This window comes from Martes martes (genome assembly GCF_963455335.1).
Source record: "Martes martes genome assembly, chromosome: 11".
Lineage (NCBI taxonomy): Eukaryota > Metazoa > Chordata > Mammalia > Carnivora > Mustelidae > Martes > Martes martes.
In genome coordinates, this window is record NC_137899.1 from 36,188,659 (window position 1) to 36,203,386 (window position 14,728).

The window sequence follows — 14,728 nt, forward strand, 5'->3', positions numbered from 1 at the left end:
TTACCTTAAACTGTGATCCAAGGGATAGTGAGGTCACTGCTCTTCAAGCAGGGACCCCCACAGGTGGCAGATCCGGAAAGACCCCCTCCTTCCTTCTCTGGGAGGAGCGGCACAGGAGCTCAGGGCAGGAATCTGCTGGGTTTGGAGACTCCAAATGGGGCTGTGCAACAGAGATAGAAATGCTCGGTCACAGGCTGGGTGAGCTCCAAGTGTAGCCAGAGACCAGGAAGACAGGAGAGATAAACTGCTTTTCTCTGAGTTCTCAACTCCTCCAGGCCAGAGACTGGGAGGCTGCCATTTTCATTCCCGTCCTCCAAAGCTCTACGGAAAGCATTCAGGGAACAAAAGCTCTTGAGAACAAACCCAAGCAGATTACTTAGCCCGCCCCCTGGCAAGGGCAGCGCAATTTCACCTCAGGCAAAGACATTTGGGAATCACTGCAATAGGCGCCTCCTCCAGAAGATCAGCAAAAACATCCAGCCAAGACCAAGTTCACTGATCAACGAGAACTGTGGAACTCCAGAGCCGGGGAAAGCAACAGATAGAACTCATGGCTTTCTCCCCATGATCCTTTAGTCTTGCAAAGTTAAATTTTTTTAATTTTATTTTTTTCTTATTCTATTTTTTTAACTTTTCCTCTTTCCTCTTTAACATTTCTTAACTATTTTATCTTATCAATACTCTTTTAAAAATATTTTTAAATTTTCATTGTTATATTTTACCCCTTCATTGTATTTAATCTTATTTTTTGTATACATATAGTTTTTTCTCTTTAAAATTTTGGGATTTAATTTCTTCTAATAGATCAAAATATACCCTAAATCTAGCTCCAGCCTGATCACATTCTCTCCTCTTTTTCTTCTTTTTCCAATCAACTTCTCTTATCAAATTCTTTTTTAGAATCTTTAAATTTCCTTCTTTACAGTCACATTCCAATCCTTCATCATGTTTACCTATATTTTTGTATATATTTAAGTTTTTCTTTCTTTAAAATTTTTGGAGATGGTTTCTTCTAAGAAACCAGAATACACCCATAATCAAGTGGGTGGCCCTGTTCTATTCACCAATCTAATATATATATATATATATATTTTTTTTTTTTTAATTTTTTTTTCCCTTTCTTCTCCCCCTGGTTTTGGGTCTCTTCTGATTTGGTTAGCATGTATTTTTCTCAGGTCTTTGCTACCCTTTTAGTATTTTACTCTATCATTCATATATTCTTATGTGGATAAAATGACAAGGTAGAAAAACTCACTACACACAAAAAAAAGAACAAGAGGCAGTACCGATGGCTAGGCACCTAATCAATATGGTCATTTGTTAAATGTCAGAACTAGAGTTCAGAATGACGATTATCTGGGTGCCTGGGTGGCTCAGTGGGTTAGAGCCTCTGCCTTTGGCTCAGGTCATGATCTCGGGGTCCTGGGATCAAGGCCCGTGTCGGGCTCTCTGCTCAGTAGAGAGCCTACTTCCCTTCCTCTCTCTCTGCCTGCCTCTCTGCCTACTTGTGATCTCTGCATGTCAAGTGAATAAATAAAATCTTAAAAAAAAAAATGACAATTATCAAGGTGCTAGCTGGGCTCAAAAAAGTCATGGAAGATAGTAAAGAATTCCTTTCTGGAGAAATAAAATCCCTTTCTGGGGAAATAAAATCCCTTTCTGGAGAAATAAAATAACTAAAATCTAACTAAGTTGAAATTTAAAAAGCTATTAATGAGGTGCAATAAAAAATGGAGGCTCTTGGGGTGCCTGGGTGGCTCAGTGGGTTAAAGCCTCTGCCTTCGGCTCGGGTCATGATCTCAGGGTCCTGGGATCGAGCCCCACATCGGGCTCTCTGCTCCGTGGGGAGCCTGCTTCCTCCTCTCTCTCTGCCTGCCTCTCTGCCTACTCGTGATCTCTGTCTGTCAAATAAATAAATAAAATCTTTAAAAAAAAATGGAGGCTCTTACTGCTAGGATAAATGAGGCAGAAGAGAGAATTAGTGATATAGAAGACCAAATAATGGAGAATGAAGAAGCTGAGCAAGAGATAAACAACTACTGGACAACGAGGGGAGAATTCAAGAGATAAGTGATACCATAAGACTAAACAATATTAGAATAATTTGGATCCCAGAAGAAGAGGAAAGAGAGAGAGAGGCAGAAGGTATATTGGAGCAAATTATATTAGAGAATTTCCCCAATATGGCAAAGGGAGCGAGCATCAAAATCCTGGAGAAACAGAGAACCACCTCAAAGTCAATAAAAATAGGTCCACACCCATCATCTAATGTTAAAACTTACAAGTCTTGGTAACAAAGAGAAAATCCTGAAAGCAGCTCAGGACAAGAGGTCTATAATATGCAATGGTAGAAGTATTAGATTGGCAGCAGTCTTATCCACAGAGACCTGGCAGTCCAGAAAGGACTGGCATGATATATTCAGAGCACTAAACAAGAAAAAAATGTAGCCAAGAATACCATATCCAGCTAGGCTGTCATTGAAAATAGAAGGAAAGATAAAAAGCTTCCAGAACAAACAAAAATTAAAAGAATTTGCAAATACGAAACCATCCCTACAGGAAATATTGAAAGGGGTCTTCTAAGCAAAGAGAGAGACTAAAAGTAATAGACCAGAAAGGAACAGAGACAATATACAGTAACAGTCACCTTACAGGCAATACAATGGCACTAAATTCATATCTTTCAATAGTTACCCTGAATGTAAATGGGCTAAATGCCCCAATCAAAAAACACAGGGTATCAGAATGGACAAAAAAACCAAAACCCATCAATATGCTGTCTACTAGAAACTCATTTTAGACCCAAAGACACCTCCAGATTTAAAGTGAGGGGGTGGAAAACAATTTTACCATGCTAATGGACATCAAAAGAGAGCTGGGGTGGCAATCCTTACATCAGATAAATAAGATTTTAAGCCAAAGACCATAATAAGAGATGAGAAAGGACACTATATCATACTCAAAGGGTCTGTCCAACAGGAAGATCTAACAATTTTAAATACCTATGCCCCTAACATGGGAGCAGCCAATTATATAAACCAATTAATAAAAAAATCCAAAGAAACACATCGACAATAGTACAATAATAGCAGGGGACTTCAACACCCCTCTCACTGAAATGGACAGATCACTTAAGCAAAAGATTAACAAGGAAATAAAGGCTTTAAATGACTCACTGGACCAGATGGACATCACAGATATATTCAGAACATTCCATCCCAAAGTAACAGAATACACATTCTTGTCTAGCACACATGGAACACTTTCCAGAATAGATCACATCCTGAGTCACAAACTGGGTCTCAACCAGTACCAAAAGATTGGGATCATTCCCTGCATACTTTCAGACCACAGTGCTCTGAAACTAGAACTCAATCACAAGAGGAAATTTGGAAACAACCCAAATACATGGATACTAAACAACATCCTTCTAAAGAATGAATGGGTCAACCAGGAAATTAAAAAAGAATTGAAAAAAATCATGGAAATGAATGAAAAAGAAAACACAACTATTTAAAATCTTTGGGACACAGCAAAGGTGGTCCTGAGAGGAAAGTACATAGCGATATAAGCCTTTCTCAAGGAATAAGAAAGGTCTCAAGTACACAGCCCAACCCTACAGCTAAAGGAGCTGGAGAAAGAACAGCAAAGAAAGCCTAAACCTAGCAGGAGAAGAGAAATCATAAAGATCAGAGCAGAAATCAATGAAATAGAAACCAAAAGAAAAGTAGAACAAATCAATGAAACTAGGAGCTGGTTCTTTGAAAGAATTAATAAGACTGATAAACCCCTGGTCAGACTAATCAAAAAGAAAAGAGGAAGGACCCAAATAAATAAAATCATGAATGAAAGAGGAGACATCACAACCAACACCAAAGAAATACAAACAATTATAAGAACATACAATGAACAACTTTATGCAGATTTAGGCAATCTGCCAGAAATAGATGCATTTCTAGAGATATACAAACTACCACAACTGAACCAGGAAGAAATAGAAAACCTGAACAGACCCATAACCAGTAAGGAGACTGAAGCAGTCATCAAAAATCTCCCAACAAACAAGAGCCCAGGGCCTGACAGCTTCCCAGGAGAATTCTACCAAACAGTTAAAGAAGAATTAATACCTGTTCTCCTAAAACTGTTCCAAAAAATAGAAATGGAAGGAAAACTTTCAAACTCATTCAATGAAGCCAGAATTACCTTGATCCCCAAACCAGACAAAGACCCCACCAAAAAGGAGAATTACAGACCAATATCCTTGATGTACATGGATGTGAAAATTCTCACCAAAATACTAGCCAATAGGATCCAACAGTACCTTAAAAGGATTATTCATCACAACCAATCTGTGGGATTTATTCCTGGGCTGCAAGGTTGGTTCAACATCTGCAAATCAATCGATGTGATATAATATATTAATAAAAGAAAGAACAAGAACCATATGATACTCTCAATAGATGCTGCAAAAGCATTTGACAAAGTACAGCATCCTTTCATGATCAAAACTCTTCAAAGTGTAGGGATGGAGGGTACCTACCTCAATATCATTAAGCCATCTATGAAAAACACACAGTGAATACCATTCTCAATAGAGAAAAACTGAGAGTTTTTCGCCTAAGGTCAGGAACACAGCAGGGATGTCCATTATCATCACTGCTATTCAAATAGTACTAGAAGTCCTAGCCTCAGCAGTCAGACAACAAAAAGAAATTAAAGGCATCTGAATCGGCAAAGAATAAGTCAAACTCTCACTCTTTGCAGATGATATGATACTTTATGTGGAAACCCCAAAAGAATCTACTCCAAAACTGCTAGAACTCATACAGGAATTCAATAGTGTCAGGATATAAAACCAATGCTCAGAAATCAGTTGCACTTCTATACACCAACAGCAAGACAGAAGAAAGAGAAATTAAGGAGTCAATCCCATTTATATTACACCCCAAACCATAAGATACCCTAGGAATAAACCTAACCAAAGAGGCAAAGAAACTGTACTCAGAAAACTGTAAAGTACTCATGAAAGAAATTGAGGAAGACACAAAGAAATGGAAAAATGTTCCATCCTCATGGATTGGAAGAACAAATATTGTGAAAATTTCTATGCTACCTAACGCAATCTACACATTTAATGCAATTCCTATCAAAATGCCATAGAAGTTTTTCAAAGAAATGGGACAAATAATCCTCAAATTTATGTGGAACCAGAAAAGACCCCAAATAGCCAGAGGAATGTTGAAAAAGAAAGCCAAAGTTGGTGGCATCACAATTCCAGACTTTAAGCTACATTACAAAGCTGCAATCATCAAGACAGTACGGGACCAGCACAAAAACAGACACATAGATCAATGGAACAGAATAGAGAGCCCAGAAATAGACCCTCAACTCTATGGTCACCTAATCTTCGACAAAGCAGGAAAGAATATCCAATGGGAAAAAGACAGCCTCTTCAACAAATGGTGTTGGGAAAATAGACATCCACATGCAGAAGAATGAAACTGGACCATTTCCTTCCACCACACACAAAAATAGACTCAAAATGGTTGAAAGACCTCAATGTGAGATAGGAATCCATCAAAATCCTTGAGGAGAACACAGGCAGCAACCTCTTTGACTTCAGCCGCAGCAACTTCTTCCTAGAAACATCACCAAAGGCAAGGGAAGCAAGGGCAAAAATGAACTATTGGGACTGCATCAAGATCAAAAGCTTTTGCACAGCAAAGGAAACAGTCAACAAAACGAAAAGACAACTGACAGCATGGGAGAAGATATTTGCAAATGACATATCAGATAAAGGGCTAGTATCCAAAATCTATAAAGAACTTAGCAAACTCAACACCCAAAGAACAAATAATACAATCAAAGATATGGGCAGAAGACATGAACAGACATTTCTGCAAAGAAGACATCCAGATGACCAACAGACACATGAAAAAGTGCTCCACATCACTTGGTATCAGGGAAATACAAATCAAAACCACAATGAGATACCACCTCACACCAGTCAGAATGGTTAAAATTAACAAGTCAGAAAATGACAGATGTCGGCGAGGATGTGGAGAAAGGGGAACCCTGCTACACTGTTCGTGGGAATGCAAGCTTTGGGCAGCCACTCTAGAAAATAGGACGGAGGTTCCTCAAAAAGTTGAAAATAGAGCTACCCTACAACCCAGCAATCACACTACTGTGTATTTACCCTAACGATACAAATATAGTGATCCGAAGGGGCATGTGCACCCGAATGTTTATAGCAGCAGTGTCCACAACAGCCAAACTATGGAAAGAACCTAGATGTCCATCAACAGATGAATGGATAAAGAAGATGTGGTATATGTATGTATTCACACACACACATACACACACACATACACACACACACAGGAATATTATGCAGCCACCAAAAGAAATGAAATCTTGCCGTTTGCAACGATGTGGTTGGAACTAGAGGGTATTATGTTGAGCAAAATAAGGCAATCTGAGAAAGACAATTATCATATGATCTCCCTGATGTGTGGAATTTGAGAGGCAGGGTGGGGGGTTGTGGGGGATAGGGAAGGAAAAAATGAAGCAAGATGGTATCAGGGGGGAGACAAACCATAACAGGCTCTTAATCTCACAAAACAAACTGAGGGTTGCTGGGGCATGGAGGGGTAGGGATAGGGTGGTTGGGTCATGGACATTGGGGAGGGTATGGGCTATGGTGAGTGCTATGAAATGTGTAAGCCTGATGATTCACAGACCTGTACCCTGGGGCAAATAATACATAATATGTTAATTAAAATAATTTAAAAAATCTTTTTAAAAAATACACATTTTAAGTGTTTAATAAGGAAATCTTCCCTCCACTTATTACCCCCAAAAGTAAATCATTCAAGGAAACTAAAGCAGTGTTAGTTTTACTAACTAATAAAGCATGTATTTTCCTAAAGCTTAAGATAGAAAATGATTGTATATTAATATTATGGACCACATAGTGATTAAGAATTATAAGTATCTAGATCATGTTGATATATAGAAATATGTTTATGAAACCATGTTAACTCCAAAATATCTGTTTTATACAGACGCACATTCATATACTTTAATAGATTTACAAGAATTTGTCTTTTTTTAGACAATATCCATAAAAATATATTTATTCTTATAAATTTATTAAAATATATGAATGTACTTATGTTTCTATATCACCTGTCTTCAAACAAAACCTATTTCAAACACATACGTGTATATTTATTAATCTATTAAAATATATGAATCTGCATCGACAAATGTATTTTCATTGGATCCCTTGGTTTCAAAAAAGCAGTTTCACAAAAAATGGTTCTAATTTATGAATAAGCATTCTTCACAGAATTTCATTGCTCAAAACAAATTTGAGGGTTTAGGGGAATAAATTAGATAAATGTCTTTACAGTAGAAATTCTGCGGCTCTAAGCCATTAATATTAATCATGAATCTCTAAAATGAAAACGTTATTATTATTTATCTCAAAGTCTGTTGTTTTCATCATGATTTATATTATTTTACTTGCATAAAAAATTTGTATAAATCTTATTTGCAATTGTTTAGTAACTTATCTTCCCCACCAAACTAAATTCTAACAGGATGTATATATCTGGGTTCTTCACCATTATTTCTAAGGCCCAGCCAGGGGATATAGTAGGAGCTCAATAAATATTTCTGCAGTGAATGAATTACTGTAGGAACATCTTGAGGGACTAGTGCTTGGGAGTTCCACACTTTGGGAACTGCGATTCTAAAGTTACTCAATTGTATAATAACTTCAAAGAAAAAAAATGTGTTAACACCTCTAGGCCACTAGAGATCCATTTAATGAAATTACTGCTATACTTCAGTGGAATCAATTACTACTTCAGGGAACTGTAGAGATTTCTCAGAAGCACATCATGACCTGGAAAAATTGTGCAAAAATCTTTTTTTTTTTCTCTGAAACTCCAAATCAAAAACCATAGTAAAAATTTCAGTTACCCTGGAATAAGCTGAAAGGAATCATGCTTGCATCAATGCCAACAATTTGGGGGGACATAATTGGCAACATGAGATTTTCCATCAATGATATTTGTTCGTTTTAATACTTCAAATATGAAAAAAAAATACTTCAAATATGAAAAACAGATACTCCTTCTGGAAATGGCAAATTATTGACTGATTCTCTTTTAAATGATTTTGCATATAACTTGGGTGGTATTTTGGTTGGTTGGTTGGTTGGTTTTGTTTTTTGTTTTTTGTTTTTTGGGTTGGAGGGGGATAGTCCACTGTTAAGATAGCTTTTAAAAATATTTAAAATATACACTCTAAGGGCACCTGGCTGGCTTAGTTGGTAAAGTATGTGACTCTTTATCCCAGGGTCCTGAGTTGGAGCCCCAATTTGTGGGTAGATTACTTGAAACAATAAAATCTTTAAAAATAAATAAATAAATAAATCATCATCACCATCATTTAAAATAAAATAAAATACATGATGTACCTACATGTTTAAGTTTTAGGATAGTTAGAAAGTGCTATATTTTTAAATAACCCTTTGGAAAGTTATATAATAGTACTGTTTTTTTAAAAAAATGAGCAAGCTGCATACTTTTCATTAAATACTAAGATTCATGAATTTCCTCTACTTGCCCTCCAGAAGTGCTAAAAAAAAATGTTAATTTCATTATTTGAGAGTAGTATTGAAGTAAAAAAAAAAAAATTGGTATAAAATTTAACTTTTTTTCCCAGTTACCAAAAAAATTTTTTTGAAAAAGAATTTCACCAGCTGTCAACACCCCAACATCACTAAAAGCTTAGCTTATGCCTAAACTTTAAACCTTAATAATATTTGGCGGTGGGGGCGGGGGTAAATGTCAAGTCAAACAATGTATTTCCAAAGCAGCATTTGCAAAGGTTAACCTGAGTGGACTACAGAGGGGAAAGTGCAGTTGTCCAGTGATCGATCCAAGACCCCCTTCTCGGCTTTTTTTCCTGGTTAATAAACCACCGGGGAGAGATAATTTTTTAAACTTAATTTGCTGAAACGAGAATTTACTAACATATAAAAAATGTTCCCCAAATTTGAGAATTTTCCTAAATTGGTTTTCATTGTGAGGCTAAAGATCTCTTGCAAAAGATAAAGTCATGACTACTTTGGTAATCTGTAGGGAGAAAATTTGCAGAATCCCAAAACCAGAGAGCCCTTACAGCTCAGAGATCCCCTGGGCATTCAAGGCCATTGCGGCCCTGAGAGTTAAGTGGCTTTCCCCAGGAACACAGTTCTCCTAACTACCGGTATAACCCTCTGTTCCCCAACTCCAGAGCTAGCTTGGCACCGGCTACAGTGAAGGTCAAAGTCAACAGACTAATCTGCAGTCCGCAGGCTGTGAGGATCCTTCTGTCTGAGGGAGTTTTACAATATGGTTCATGAAAGAGCATTTCTGAACATTTTATTACAAGGACACAATCCAGACAAAAGATGGTTTGGGTGGGTAGAGGTGAGGGAAAGAACACGTAGAGGGAAAAAAGCGCAGTTTCTTGGAGACTTGTCAGGACCTGAGAGTATGGAAGAGGGAAGGGGGAGGGGGTGGTGCACGGCGTAATAAAAAGCAAAGTGTAGCGTGGAAAGGCGACTACGCAGTACAAAGGCAGTGGAGTAGAGAAGTGGGCTTGATTTTTCCAGAGCTGCTTCAAAAGGAATCATGGGGGAGCCTTGCGGAGGCTGAGGGCCGGTTGATGGGGGGGGCACAAGCAAGAGGCGGATACTCCGCAGCTCCCAGTCTAGGGGATACTCAAAGCTGGAGCGAAGCAGCCGGGCTCCCGGCCGCACTGATTGCAAGGGTCGGCGATCGCAGTCGTCCCCAGCTCTCTCCACGTCCTCCCGGACCTCTCCGAATTCCCGGCGCCGCACCGCTCCCCACCTCCGCCAGCCCGGCCCTCCAGTCGGCGTTCCCGGGCTGGCTGCGAGCTCGGTGCCCTCCCCGCGCGCAGCCCCTAGCGGCGCGTCACTGCGAGGCGGGCCTCTAACGTACCTCCCTCCTCCTCCACCTCCTCCTCCTCCTCTCCAGCAATACGCGATCCATCTAGGGGAGGCGAGGAAGCAACCGGAGCGCGACCGCCGCGGCAGCCACCCTGCAGCCGCCGGTCGGAGGCGCGGTCCCTAGGCCCTGGTGCCCGGGCGGGCCCCTGGGGGAGTCGGCGCCGCGCCCGGAGAGCCGCTAGGCTCATCCCAGCCCGGCGTGGGGGGCGCAGAGGTGAGCGGGTCGGGTAGGAGCGCGAGACCAGGTGGCGGCGGCGGAGTTGAGGGTCAAGATGCAGTGGTCGCCACGCGCTGCATCGGTCCTTCCCGGATTCCGCGCCCTCTGCGGGCTTGGTACTGATCTCCGGGCACCTGGAGGTGGGGAGTGGGAAGGGTGGGGAAGGGTGTCTGTTTCATCGATTGTTCCTTCTACTCCTCTTGGTCTTCCACAAGCTCCCCAGAAAGTCCTGAGGTTGGGCCCAGGAAAAAGGAGGCCAGGAGAGACAACGTCCCAGGTAGGATGTGCCCACAGGAAAAGGACGGGCAGGTTACCTTCGCCTTCCTGATTGTCTAGCTACCACTTTGGGTTCACGCAGCGCATCTCCCAGAATATCATGTAGTGCGGCTTTGCGAAAAAGTATTTCTAGTAGTCATTTTGTTTATTAGCCAATTATGCGACCCCGGTGTGTTTAGGCCATTGTGTGTTCGGAGGTAATTGGCCTCTTCTTTGAAATGTCCTAAATTATCTTTAAGCCCTGTGTTCAGCCTCAGCCAAAACTTGTTGAAAATTATGCCCTAAAAATCTTGCTCTTAAAATAGAGCAGAGCGATAAAGAAAATTTTGTCCAGAGATTTCCGTTTATTATCTTCCCCACTCCTTTCTCGGAGAAGGATTGGTGTCAGTTTTTACTCCTCAGGCAGTTCATTTCTTAGATGGAAAAACTTATTCCGAGCCATAGTTAATTATCACTCATCACCGTAGTGGATGAAACTGGGAGAAGTAGGATTTGAACTCCCGCCCCTTCCCCCACTCTCAAGATTGAGACTGAGTGCTAGTAACAGCCCCACTACCTACCGGGGACCCCTTAAAATTCTCTCCAAACCACCTCCTCCCAGCCGCCCTACCCGCCCCCCCCCCAGCCTTTTAACCTTTTTTATTTCTTGGTTGTATTGATCTCCTCTGTTTATTTTTTTCTTTTAGTGAGTCTGTGGGTTTTTTGTTGTTGTTGTTGTTGTTTACCTTGCATCTCTCCCGTCTGTTGTTTCTGAGCTTAAAAGCTATTTACAGAAGAACAATATCCATCCCAGACATCTTGCAGTCTCTTTAGAAATGATTTGCCATTTCTTTCACTTAGCTAGTCAGTCTTTTTTGGGGGGTGGGAGGAGGTTGAAACAATATAAACAATGATAAATTGAGCTAACTGTGCAAAAAAGAAATGAAAAGCTGTATTTGAGTCACTTTTTGTTTTACTGGTGACATGGGAAATATACTTGTAGTGAACGAGCATAATTATATTTTAATACTGAAAAAGTAGCACAGATGAAGCAAAATACATTTTTAAAGAAAGGATCATAAATGAGAAAGGAAGGTGAGAAGGAAGGTACCTCAGAAGTTGGAAAGACTAGGACTGCAGTTTCAAAAAAGGACACAGGACATCAGGAGAGGCATTTATTCTGTGTCCCACTGGTAACCATGACATTGTCCTATTACTTACTCACTTACTGCCGTGTCTTGATCAGCAAAGAGAGGGATCTTACCTATAGACCTAGTACATCTCTTTTGGAACTCACATCTTTTGATACATTCAACAACAAACAATATTTATTCTTATTAACAGGGCAGATTCAGTGTCTGGTGGGGACCCACTTCCTGGTTCATAGACTTCTTGCTATCCTCATGTGGCAGAAAGACAGAAAGAGCTCTCTGAGGTCTATTTTATAAGGGCACTAATTCCATTCAAGAGAGTCCTACCCTCATGACCTGATCGCCTTCCAAAGTCTACACCTTCTAATACTTTCCCATTGGAAGTTAGGATTTTAGTATAAGAATTTGAGGCAGCAGGTGGCGGGGGAACACAAGCATTTAGTTCTTAACAAGAGTTGATCTTTTTAACCAAGTGACCATAACCATATGCTATGGAGTCTAGGGTGGGTAAAGAGAAATCAGGAGGAGGTTGATGGAGAGTGAGAAAATAGTGGATCAAAGCATAAGCTCTATTCTGCTAACTTGAATCATCACTGCAACTATTTGACTAAGATTATTGGAAGGCTCCGAGATAGTGTTTGGAGATGTCAGAAAGTGAATGACTGAGTGGGGTGAGCAGAGATGAATTGTTTTTGATGAATGACTGTTGGAAACAAGAGGCCATGAGGTTGAATGCCTTATCCATTTGAATGAAGACATCCTGGAGAAGGATAACTGTTGGCTGGCACAAAGAGGAAGACTATATGTGTAAAACTATGTATGTCAAAGTCACTAGTGATCAAGAGTAAGCTAGAAGTCAGTAGATGATAGCAGTGCTTAGAGGGAGGTTTTATGAGGTTTCCCCAAACCTCAAAGGAGCTGAGTGTCTGTAGGAGAGGAGAAGAAAGGTTCAGATGTGGTCTTGCAAAGTCAAAAATATACCTACCCCATCTCGTGGCCCTGGGGGATTACAGTTTCTTGACCTCTCCAAATGATCAGGTTGTAGATGTCATCTAGATCTCTGAGGACAGTCCCTTTCATAGTTACTATCATCTAAAAATTAATGCCCTGGATGTTTGTATATGAAACAAATTAGGTTCTAGTTATATAGCATAACAGCTGCCATTCAGCCAGAGGAATGTCAACAAAACCCTTCTAAACAAAATCTTAGGAGGCCATGTAGCTGAGTATAATCCAGTTCTTTGACCCTGATGGTATACTTGATTAAATGCAAACAGCAGGTCAAATGGCCATTCAAGAAAACTGTGATCTTGAAATTTCAAGGAGCCCACCCATGTGCTACTGAAATCACACTTTTAAATCAAGCTCATAAAGTTGAAGTGTCACAGTGTTATATATAAAGTCGTGACATTACTATTATTATATAGCTTTAAAACTTGGAAACAAAAGGGTTTTAGTATTGGACTGCTGGAATCAAGTACAACCTCTTTGTTTTCCATGTAACAAAGGAAACAGACTCAGAAAACAAGGAGATTCCTGAAGACAAAGCCTGTCCTTTTTCCTCAATACCTCAAAAACAGAACTTGCCATAAATGCCATAGTCTTCTCAATTCTTTAGTCTATATTACCTGGGAATAGCATCCAATGAAAAGGTAGAGAGACTCTAGGGCCTTGCTAGTCAGAGTGTGGCCCATGAACCGCTAGGACCAGGGGCATCATCTGCGAGCTTGGGAGGATCACAGCATCTCAAGCCTCACACCAGACATAGAGAATCAGAATGTGCCTTTTAACAAGATCTCAGGTGATCATATTCACATGGGAGTTTGGTAGGCAGCATTCTAGAGCAAGTCAGTCCACTTGGAAACCCATCCCCTCCAATCAGCAGGGCCTCTGATGCCTGGACAGCTGGAGCCCCTTGTCAGACAGAAAGATAAGATACCATCTCTGGACCATTCTGGGATGCTATGACCATTCTGCATGTTATGAAACAACAGGAACAAAGTATCCTGTGCAGTGGGATGACACATTTTAAGGAATGGTACTGACCTTTCCAGAAAGTGGAGAAAGGGAAATTGCAAAACAGTGAGTGGTCCTTCTGATGCTGCTCCTGCCAGAGGAGGAGAGGAGGAGGGGCGGCAGGCCCCGTCCTCAGCTTCCTGCATTCGCAGCAACTGTTACTCTCTGGTTAGTGTTATTTTTCATTATTACAAGCGACAGTGCAAAAATGAGCATAACTGAGGATCAAAGAGCCACATTTGTTATTTCCAAATACCAAACTAAGTATTGGCTTGGATCCTGAATCTTTTAGTAGAGTTGTTTTCAAACGTGGCTGCATTAAAACACCCAGTTATCTTTAAAAAAAAAAAAATAAAAAAAAAATCCTGATGCCCAAGCTGGACTCCAGACCACTTAAACAAAAATCTGGGTGGAGGTGACTAGGTATCACTGTGTTTTAAAGCTCCTCGGGTCACATCAGTTTGCAGCTGGAGTTCAGAACCACTGCTCTAGAAAGCTGTTCTCCCCTGTGGGAGGAAGCAGCTCTGAGATTACAATTCTGCCTCTCCACTTGCTCAAGGGGTAGGACCTGCTGTGACGCCCAGAGCACCAGGCAGAGTGAGCAAACCTCGTGCTCTTCTTGCTGTGTGTTTGAAAGCCAATGGGGCAATTCTTCTATTTGGGAGATGCCACAATCTCTACTCAGAGTTTGGGCTGGGGTATAGGTGGGACACTTGGGTTCCTGTGTGAGTCTGGTAACTCTCTTCCCCCTTAGGCAACATCTACGATGAGGGGTAAGTTGGCCAGTTTACCTTGGATCATTGAATGAAATGAGCATTGATTTAATGACTTCTGGTTCCTTTAACTCCTCTTGATTCCCAAGAGAGCCCATGATACCTCTAAGAAGATGTTGATGTTTTCTATTACTCTGGTGCCTCTGACCTCTGCCTGGCCTTCTGAGTGCATAGGAAGCAGATAATTACCCCTTCTGTCTTGAAAAGTGTGAAATGAAATGTGTAATAGATTCAAAAATAGTGTGTTTTCTCCTTTCCTAGGATCTGAGTTAGACATTAAGATCAC